The sequence below is a fragment of the Rhincodon typus genome, chromosome 6 (genome assembly GCF_021869965.1).
Source record: "Rhincodon typus isolate 14 chromosome 6, sRhiTyp1.1, whole genome shotgun sequence".
NCBI classification, from domain to species: domain Eukaryota; kingdom Metazoa; phylum Chordata; class Chondrichthyes; order Orectolobiformes; family Rhincodontidae; genus Rhincodon; species Rhincodon typus.
In genome coordinates, this window is record NC_063337.1 from 59788138 (window position 1) to 59799649 (window position 11512).

Genomic DNA, 11512 nt, shown 5'->3' on the forward strand with positions numbered 1-11512 from the left:
ATAGATTCTATACTCTCTTGGTTTTCCAGGGTATTGGGTGTCTACATTTGCACTCTTGAATACTGTGCATTTTTACTAGGCTGTTGCTGCTCTGAATCCTTGGCATCCCTAGTTTGAACTCTTTAACACGCTAAACACTTTATTTACGTTAAGATATACAACATATTGAATACAGTCTTTTCTTCATGTTTGTCTTGTCAAGAGTCCATTACAAATTTCTGTCTCTGCTCTTCTGTGGTCTGGTGATGTCGGAGTTGCATCATCATCATTAAGATTACATCTCATATTATACTACAGAAAATGGCTTGACAGGTGGCTGTGCAAAGATCATAGAATCAGAAAGTATAGAAGAGGCCCTTTGGCCCATCAAATCTGCACCAACAATGACAACTCTATCTATGTGAGTCCCACCTTCCATCACTTGACCCATAGCCTTGAATATTATGATATTTCAAATGCTCAGCCAAGTACTTTTGAAAGGTTGTGAGATTTTGTCCCTCAATGAGCCTCCTGAGCAATACATTCCAGATACCCACCACCCTCTGCTTAAAAAAAAGTAATTTCCTCAAATCTCTACTGAATCTCTCACCTTTAAGATTGAAAATTATGCTCCTTTGTTATTGACCCATCAAGTTTCTTTTCACCCTGTCCATGCCACTTACAATCTTATACACCTCAAACAGGATCCCTCTCAGCCTTCTGTGCTTCAAAGAAAACAATCCCAATTAATCCAACCTCTTTTCATTGCTAAACTGTTCCATCCCCAGCAATATTCTCATGAATCTTCTCTGTGGCCCCTCCAGTGTAATCATATCCTTCCTAAAGTGCAGTGACAAGAACTGCACACAGTAGTCCAGCTGCGGTCTAACCAAAGTCCCGTACAGCTCCAACATAAATTCCCTGCTGTTATGATCTGTGCCACGACTAATGAAGGCAACTGTTGCGTATCAAAAACAGAAGTTGCTGGAAAAGCTCAGCAGGTCTGTTGGAATCTGTGAAGAAAGAAAATCAATTAACGTTTCGAGTCCGGTGACCCTTCCTCAGAACTGACGGTAGCTAGGAAAATATATGCAGAAGACAGGGAGGGGTTGGGGTAGGGAGTAAACAATAGGATAAAGGATAGAGTCCAAAGAGAAAGAAGAGCAGTTTGTCAGACAAAGGAGTTGATGTCAATCTGGCTAGGAGGGTGAATAGCTGTTAATGGGGACTGTTAGTGACTAAAAATAGGTAGTGTACAGTTATATGATAGCGATGTGATAACAAGGCCTGGTGTGTGGGCCAGGGGGATTGGACATAGGAGAGTTTAGGCCCTAAAATTATTGAACTCGATATTGAGTCCGGAGGGCTGCAATGTTCCCAAGTGGAAAATGAGGTGTTGTTCTTCCAGCTTACGCTGATCTTCACTGGAACACTGCAGCAAGCTTGAGACAGAGATGTTGTCTAGGGAACAGGGTAGTGTGTTAAAGTGGCAAGCAACTGGAAGTTCAGGGAGTTTTTTGCAAGCAAGACATAAATATTCTGTGAAACGGTCACCCAATCTACTCTTTGTTTCCTTAATGTAGCAGAGACCATGTTGTGGGGAGCAAATGCAGTAGAGCAGATTCTGGGCAGTACAGGTGAAGTGTTTTTTCACCTAGAAGGTATGTTTGGGCCCTTGGATACTGGGGAGGGAGGAGGTAAATGGGCAGGTGTCACACATTCGCCGGTTGCAGGAGAAGATGCCGTGGGGCTGTGGGGGGTGTTGGGAGTGAAGGAAGACTGGACCAGGGTGTCCCGGAGGGAACGGTCCCTGTGGAAGGTGGACAAGGGAGGGGAGGGGAATATGTGTCTGGTGGTGACATCTCACTGGAGGTGGCAGAAATGGCATCAGATGATCTTCTGGATGTTTTGCAGATGGGATGGTACGTAAGGACAAGGGAAACCCTATCACTGTTGCGGCAGGGAAGAGAGGAGGTGAGGGCGGAAGTGCGGGCGATGTATTGGACCCGTGGAGGGCCCTGTCAACAACAGTGCTGTGGAATCTTCAGTTGAGGAAGAAGGTGGACATTTTCAAAGTTGGGCTCATCTGAATGTATGCGACAGAGATGGAGACAATGGAGTCTTTACAGGAAGCAGGGTGCGAGAATGTATAGTCCAGGTAGTTGTGGGAGCCGGTGGGTTTATAGTGGATATTAGTGGCCAGTCTATTCCCAGAAATGGAAAAAGAGATGTCGAGGAAGGGAAGGGAGGAGTCAGAGGGAGACCAGGTGAAAGAGAGGGCAGGGTAGAATTTGGAAGCAAAATTTAATGAACTTTTCTAATTCTGGACGTGAGAAGGAAGCAGCACCGATGATATCATTAATATATCGGAGAAAGAGTTGAGGGTGGGGGCCGGAATAGGACTTGAGCAAGGATTGCTCCACGTACCCCATGAAGAGACAGGTATAACTGGGGCCCTCATGGGTACCAATGGCCACCCCTCTGATCTGAAAAAATGAGAGGATTTAAAAGAGAAGTTGTTGAGGGTGAGGACGAGCGCAGCTAAGCAGAGGAGGGGTAGTAGTGGGTGAGGATGATTCAGATCTTTGCTCCAGGAAGAAGTGGAGAGCCCTAAGACCCTCCTGGTGTGGAATGGATGTGTAAAGGGATTGCACAACCATTGTAAGAGGAGACGACTGGAGCCTGCAAACTGGAAATTTTGAAACTGACATAAAGTGTCCGAGGAATCACAGATGTTTGTGGGCAGGGATTGGACCAGGGGAAAGAACATTGAGTCCAGGTAGGAAGAATCAGAAATCACACAGCACCAGGTTATAGTCCAATAGGTTTATTTGAAAACTCAAGCTTTCAAAGTTTTACTCCTCCTTCATGTGTTGGTGAGAGAGGTAGTATTAAACACAGAATTTATAAGTAAAAGATTAAAGGGTCACATCAATGATGACTCTTTGAACTTTTACTTATAAATTCTGTGCCTCATACCACCTCTCTCACTAACACCTGAAGAAGGAGTAAGGCTCAGAAAGCCTGTGTTTTCAAATGAACCTGTTGGACTAAAACCTGGTATTGTGTGATTTCTGACCTTGTCCACCCCAGTCCAACACCAGCACCTCCACATCAGTGTAGGAATAGATGAGTTCTGTGGGGCAGGTGCAGGCTGAAACAATGGGTCTGTTTGGACAATACTGATCGAGAATTTTTGGAAGGAGGTAGAAGCGAGCTGAGTTGGGCTGGGGGACTATCAGCTTGGAGGCAGTGGGGGCGCTGGGGGGGAGATCACCAGATGAAATGAGGTGAGTTACCATAGTTGATACAATGGCCTGATGTGTCATGGTGGGGTCATGGTCCAGGGGAAGGTAGGATGAGGTATCTGAGAGCTGGCACTCAGCCTGTGCAATGTAGAGGTCAGTACACCAGACTACAACAGCACCACCCTTATCGGCAGGCTCAATAACAAAGTCAGGGTTAGATCTGAGCGCATGGAATTTAGTCAGTTCAGACAGATATAGGCTAGATTTGGGGAGGGAGTGGGGGCAGAGAAATTAAGGCAACCAATATCACGTTGACAGTTCTCAATGAACAAATTGAGTGCAGGTAAAAGGCTAGAGGGCGGGTCCCTGGTGGAGGGAGAGTTTGGTGCTGGGTGAAGGGGCCTGTGGGACGAGGGGAGGTCTCTTGTCCAAAGAAATGGGCACGGAGGCGAAGACAGCAGAAGAAGAATTCGACCTCATGTCATGCCCAAAGTTCATTAAGGTGGGGATGCAAAGGAATAAAGCTGAGACCTTTGCTGATTAAGGAATGTTCAGCATCAGAGAGCGGAAAGTTAAGAGGGATGCTAAATACCAGACAGGAGGTGGGGTCGGGGCAAGGGATAGAGTCAGATGGTAAGGGAGGAGAGGAAGGTTCCAGAGGGCCATGGATATCTCTGAGTTGTTGCATCTTGTGACCCTTGATGCCTGAAAGGAAAGGAAGAAGTTTCTTGTTAGCACGACGAATGAGCCAGAGGATGAAGTGAAACTGTGGAGAGGTGCAGCCCTGAGCCAGTGTGATGCGAAGCTGTTGGAGAGAAAGGTCAAGCGTGTGCGTGTGACACTGCATGGCACTGAGTGTGGATCTCAGAATGCGGCGAGAGCAGCTGTCTGTGGAACATCACGGAGGTATCTGTGATCCTGGGAGGATTCAAAACATGAGGGATGAAACTTCAGTTGGAATCCACGTGGGGTGAGTCTGAGCGGAGTTAGTCACTGAGGAATGTGATATGGCTGTGGAAATGAGTTTTTGCAAATAATTGGTCAAACACCTGGAGTGACGTTGAAATTCATGTTGGTGGGCAAGAAGAGAGATTGGAATGAAAATCCTGTCGGAGAGAGGAGCAGAACTTCTTCAAGGTGGGCATGCCTAGAAGAGATGTGGCAGAGAGTCAAATACTAAATAAAAACTGAAAGAACTGCAGGTGCTGTAAATCAGGAACAAAAACACTTTCATCTGGTCTAACTCTGACTCCTCTCTTCCCTTCCTCTGTTTCCATTTCTGGGGATAGACTGGCCACTAATATCCGCTATAAACCCACCGACTCCCACAGCTAACCAGACTATACATCCTCACACCCTGCTTCCTGTAAAGACTCCATTCCGTTCTCCCAGTTCCTCCCTCTCCTTTGCACATGTTCAGATGGGGTCAACTTCGACAAGGGAGTCTCCAAAATGTCCACCTTTTTCCTCAGCCAAGGATTCCCAGCACCATTGTCGACAGGGCACTCCACCAGGTCCAACACATTTCCCACACTTCCAACCTCAACCCCTCTCTTCCCTCCCGCAACAGCGATAGGGTTCCCTTTATCCTTATGTACCATTCCATCAGCATCCACATCCAGAAGATCATCTAATGTCATTTCCACGACTTTCAGTGAGATGCCATCACCAGACACACATTCCCCTCCCCTTCTTTGTCTGCCTTCAAAAGGGACCATTCCCTCTGGGACAACCTGGTCCACTCTTCCTTCACTCTTAATACCCCCCACAGCCCCATGGCACCTTTCCCTGCAACCAGCGAAGGTGGAACACTTGCCCATTTACCTCTTCCCTCCACACTATCCAAGGGCCCAAACATACCTTCCAGGTGAAGCAACACTTTCACCTGCACTTTCCAGAATCTGCTGTACTGCATTCGCTCCCACAACGTGGTTTCCTCTACACTGAGGAAACAAAGCACAGACTGGGTGACCGCTTCGCAGAACATTTACTTTCTGCTCGCAAAAAAGACCCTGAGCTTCCAGTTGCCTGCCACTTTAACACACTACCCTGTTACCTAGACAACATCTCTGTCTCAGGCTTGCTGCAGTGTTCTAGTGAAGCTCAGCGCAAGCTGGAAGAACAGCACCTCATTTTCCGCTAGGGGACCCTGCAGCCCTCTGGACTCAATATCGAGTTCAATAATTTTAGGGCCTAAACTCTCCCATGTCCTAGCCGCCTACCCCACACACTAGGCCTTGTTAACACATAGCCTGCCATTATACACTACCTATTGTTAGCTACTAACAGTCCCCATTAACAGCTAATCATACTCCTAGCCAGATTGTTATCAACTCCTTCATCCATCCAACTGCTCTTCTCTTGCTTTGGGCTCTATCCTTTATCCTATCATTTACTCCCTATCCCGTTCCCCCTCCCTAACTTCTGCGTATAAACCAATGTTTATAAACCATCAGTTCTGAGGCACGATCACCAGATCCGAAACGCTAACTGATTTTTTTCTTCACAGATGCTGCCAGACCTGCTGAGCTTTTCCAACAACTTCTGTTTTTGTTCCTGATTTATGACATCTGCAGTTTTTTCAGTTTCAACTGTTCCGTATGCCTTCTTAACCTGCCTATTAACCTGTTCTACTGCCTTGAGGGATCAGTGGAGAAGCATCCAAGATCTCTCTGTTCACCTGAGCTTTCTAGTGTTCAGCTTTTCATTCAGTACTCCCTTGTCTTGTTACTTTTTCCAAGCCTCTCACTTATCAGGGTTAAGTTCTATAAGGCACTGATCTGGCCATCTGACCAATCCATCCATATCCCCCTGTAACATAAAACCTTCTTGCTCACTGTTAAACACCTAGCCAATCTTCATATCTTCAACAAACTTTCATAGCATCCCCTCACATTTTCTTCCATGTTAGTTATATATATCAGGAATAATAAGGGACCCAGCACTGATGCCTGTGGCAAGCCACTGAACACTGACTTTCAGTCATGCAAACAGTTTCCATCACCACCCTCTGTCTCCTACTACTAAGCCAATTTTGGATCAACTTGCCAAGCTAGCATGGACCCCATGTTCTTAAACCCTGTTTATCAATGTCTCACCTGGCATCCTGTCGAAGGCTTTGTTGAAATCCATATAAATTACATCAACTTTGCTGCCCTCATCTATGCAATTAATCACATCCTCAAAAAATTCAACTGAATTTGTTAGGCTTGACCTCCCTCTGACAAAGCACGCTGACCATCACTGATCAAACCTTGCCTATCCAGGTGGAGATTAATTCGGTCATTTAGAATTTTCTCCAAAAGTTCCTCCACCACTGATGTGAGACTCACTGGTCTGTAATTCCCTGGTATATATCTACTGTTCTTCTTGAGGTTTGGAACCTCATCAGTTGTCCTCCTCTGGCATCTCCACTCTAGCCAAGGAAGAATTAAAAATTTGACTCAGAACCCTTGTAATTTCTTTCCTTGTCTCCTACAGCAGCATTGGATTCAACTCATCTGGAGCTGAATCTGTCCATTTTTGAGCCCATGAAAACCTCCAAGACCGCCTCACTATGTAAAACTGCTCAAGAACCTCATAGTCCCTTTTCCTGAATTCTGTATGTCAATTTTCTTTATTTTGTTTTATCTATTTATGCGATGTGAACATTGCTGGCCATGCTGGTACTAACTGCTCAGAGAGCAGATGGGAGTCAATCACATTGCTGTGGAACTGGAGTCATACATAAGGATCTAAGACCAGTTAAGGATGTTCCCTTCCCTAAAGGGCATTAGTGAACCAGATGGGTTTTCTCAGCAATCAGTAATTGTTTCATTGTTATCGTTAGATTCTTAATTTCAGACTTTTATTGAATTCAGCTTCCACTGTCTGCCATGGCAGGATTCAAAGCCAGATTCTCAGAATATTACCTTCATCTCTGGATTAAGCATCCAATAACAATACACAAGCTTATCACCTCCTCTTATCCAGATTGAAGTCAGATTTCATTCTCACCCTACCAGTGTCCTCCTGCTTCACGTGTAGATTTCCCCCTTCATCACTAATGGGTCCTACACTTTCCCTGGTTATCCTCTTTCCCTTGATATCTTGGGATTCTGCATTATTTTACTCACTAGTGTTTTCTCATCCCCCCCATCTTTGCTCTCCTAATTACTTTCTTAAGTTCCCCTGCACCTTCTATACTGCAGCCGGGCTTCTGTTGATTTGTCCCCTTTGTCCCTGTTGAAAGAATTCTTTTCAGGAGTTCAGTCATCAGTTTACTGGGTGTTAATTTGAATGCAGTCAAACTATTTATTATTAGGAGAAATCAATGGGAGACATTTGGGTCTTTCTATCAGAACCTGCAGACTGTTCAACAGACCATCCAGCTATATAAAATTTAAGATGAAGATGGTCTTGCGACTTCTGGCAAGTGAGCTCTGTCAAGAGTGGCATGAATAGCTCCTCATTATATGAGTTAGCTTATAATAATGCTGAGTATCTGTCTTTTTTGTTGGTTTTTGCATCTCTTAACCAACTTTACATGATTTGTGCATCAGGACCGCCACATTCCTTGGGAGTAAATTATCACTCCTAAATCTTCCCCATTTTGACTGCCTTCCCCCACTCCTGAACATCTTTTTCCTATCTTACCTCTTTTCTTTCTTGATGTAATTAGGCAGGAGATAGATTTGATACTATTTTTACTGATTAAAAAAGTCATCCAACTTAATGTATGATAGTGATGAATTATGCGAAAACCAATTTTCAAATTATTGAAAGGGGAATTATTTCTAAGAGATGGTTGATGTACATTTAAAGTCTAATTTTTTTGGATTTAGATCAGCAAATTGATCTAGTGAACCTCAAATCTCAAATGAACTACCCGATATCTAGTTAAAAACTGTGTAACGTTAAAAACATAACAAGAAGACTGCTCATTGCATGTAATAAGATTATTTCAATTCACAGTTCTTGCCACAAAGATTCTTGTCACTTTTGGAATTTGAACTTGACACTTGTGCCAAATTGTATGAATTGAATGAATGAGTATGTGGACAAAAGAAACGCAATTTTTGCAACAATATTTAATCAGTTTCTCATCAGTACATAGATCAGGAAATGTAAATTATAAGATATTGCATTTTTTATGAGTGTTACACACTTTCCAAGTTTGGCAATTTCTGAATTGGCCAATACTGACTTTAGAAAGTGAGACACCTTACCCTGCCCCACTGTTCCAAGTACAACCTATTATCATCCTTTTTTTAAAAATCAAGTTTGGAAGGTAAGTAGATGATCTCTATTCACTTTTGGCTCTGCCAAAAATAGGCTAGGTGCCAAATTTACCACTTTGAACATATGCTGTAATGGAGAGGTTGTGTATCTGGGCTAAAATGAAAGTATTAGTTTATGTCAGGGGAGCATGTGTCCACTAGTGACATGCTTTAAGTGATTTGAGGTAAGATGGAATATGATATGCTATGACCAAGTGCTTTCATGAGCATATCTCTCAAAGGCATATTGACATATGACTGAGATATAAGACCACATCCCTTTCCCATATTCTCAAACACATGAATATGCATATGTAAATGTACCTTTTCCATGAGACCGCATATCACAATTCCTAACCACTATTTGTTTTGTGTTTCTAGACTCCTTTTAGCTATCCAAGAATCGTAATGCTATTTCAGCAACCTGGAATAAATTAAAATACGTTTCCATTCTAAATTTCTAAGTATTATCATGTCAGTAAATAGGCTAGAACCAAATTTCCATGGTTTATTTATGAAAACAAAACACATCAAAGCTATAGTGGCTAATTCCTTCTTTGGTTAAAACTGTTACAAGTGCTACACTTCATTCACGCTTTACAATTGACCATGTGTTTTGTTCAGCTGTTCCATTTTTTTTTTCATTTAAAGACAAAATATTTGCTTTACTCCTTGCTTTGATGACATGAACTAAGTGTGACTTGTGTGACTTTTCTCTTTAAGGTGTGTCAGTAAAGCAAAGCATAGCAATATAAACATTTCATTCGGAAGTGAATCAACAGTTTTAGAAAATAACAGAAAAAAAAAGTTGTGCACCATATATTTGTAAAGCATATTAAAAAATTGCATGGCAACAAATGTTCAGTAGTTATGAGTGGTTATGGTCCAGCTGTACACCTTGTTATTTCAGTGGTTATGCCCCCCTTTAATGTATATCAGTCTAACTGAAGAGATTTGTATAATCAATTGCTGTGTCTGAAATGAACATCATGACATCGGATTAGTTTTAAAATTCAGGTCAATCTGGAATATGTTTGAGATTTATTTTTTTTATCCAGGATTTATCAAAATGTCTAATGCCTTGACATTATCCTGGATAAACCAGGTTAAATGAAAGCATACAAACATATGAATTAGGACCAGGAGTAGGTCATTTGGCAAGTTGAGCTTGCTCTGTCATTCAGTGAGGTCATAGCTGATCTGATTCCTCCACATACCTATTGACCCCAAGAGCCTCAGCCACAAGTGAGATGCCAGAGTTCTGACAGGTGACTAATGTTATACCTTTATTTAAGAATGGCTGTAAGGAGAAGCCTGGGAACTATAGACTGGTGAGTCTGACATCAGTGCTGGGTAAGTTTTTTTTTAGAATCCCTACAGTGCGGAAACAGGCCCTTTGGCCCAACAAGTCCACACTGACCCTTAACACATCCCACCCAGACCCATTCCCCCTATAACCCACATAATCTACACATCCCTGAACACTATGGGCAATTTAGCAGGCCAATCGACCGAATCTGTCTATCTTTGGACTGTGGGAGGAAACTGGAGCACCTGGAGGAAACTCACGCAGACACGGGGAGAACATGCAAACTCCACACAGACAGTCGCCCAAGGGTGGAGTCAAACCTGGGTTCCTGGTGTTGTGAGGCAGCAGTGCTAACCACTGAGCCACTGCGCCACCAAGTTGTTGGAAGGGATTCTGAAAGATAGGATTTACATGTATTTAGAAAGGCAAGGACTGATCAGGGTTGGTCAGCATGGCTTTGTGCATGGGAAATCGTGTCTCACGAACTTGTTTGAGCTTTTTGAGGATGTGACCAAAAAGATTGATGAGGGCAGAGCAGTAGACATTGTCTACATGGACTTTAGTAAAGCTTTTGACAAGATTCCACATGATATACTAATTAGTAGAATTAGATCACATGGGATTAAGGGAGGGCTTGACAGTAAGAGACAGAGGGTGGTGGTGGTGGAATGTTGTTTTTTGAACTGGAGGCCTGTGCCTAGCAGTGTTCCACAGGGATTGGTGTTGGGCCCATTTTTGTTTGTAATTTGTATGAACGATTTGGATGAGAATTTAGGAGGCATGATTAGTAAGTTTGTGGATGACACCAAGATTGGTGGTATAGTTGACAGTGAAGAAGGTTATTCAAGATTACAAAGGGATCTTGATCAGTTGCGCCAATGGGCTGAGGAGTGTCACATGAAGCTTAATTTGGTTAAATACGAGATATTGCAATTTGGTAATACAAAGAAAGACAGAATTTATACAATTAATGGTAGGGTTGTGGGTAGTGTTGTCAAACAGAGAGACCTAGGGATTCAGATACATAGTTCTTTAAAAGTTGTTTCAGAGGTAGACATTTGGCATGCTTGTCCTTCATTGCTCAGACTGTGGTGTATAGAGACAACAAGGGCTGGATGAACACAGCAGGCCAAGCAGCATCATAGGAGCAGAGAGGCTGACGTTTCGGGCCTAGACCCTTCATCAGAAAAGGGGGAGGGGAAGGGGGTTTTGAAATAAATAGGGAGAGAGTGGGAGGCGGATAGAAGAGGGATAGAGGAGAGGATAGGTGGAGAGGAAACAAACAGGTCGAAGAGGCGGGGATGGGGCCAGGAAAGGTGAGTGTAGGTAGGGAGTTAGGAAGGGGATAGGTCAGTCCAGGGAGGACGGACAGGTCAAGGGGGCGGGATGAGGTTGGTCGGTAGGAGATGGAGGTGCGGCTTGAGGTGGGAGGAGGGGATAGGTGGGAGGAAGAACAGGTTAGGGAGGCAGGGACGAGTTGGACTGGTTTTGGGATGCGGTGGGGGGAGGGGAGATTTTGAAACTTGTGAAATCCACATTGATACCATTGGGCTGCAGGGTTCCCAAGCGGAATATGAGTTGCTGTTCCTGCAACCTTTGGGTGGCATCGTTGTGGCACTGCAGGAGGCCCAGGATGGACATGTCGTCTGAGGAATGGGAGGGGGAGTTGAAATGGTTCGCGACTGGGAGGTGCAGTTGTTTGTTGCGAACCGAGCGTA

The 11512-nt window shown here is 43.8% G+C and overlaps 1 protein-coding gene across 1 annotated transcript in view; it reads left to right on the forward strand.

The window, feature by feature from the left end:
• Positions 1–11512, forward strand: part of naalad2 (N-acetylated alpha-linked acidic dipeptidase 2) — a 137871-nt gene that overhangs the window by 90069 nt on the left and 36290 nt on the right. The gene's annotated exons all lie outside the window — the stretch shown is intronic.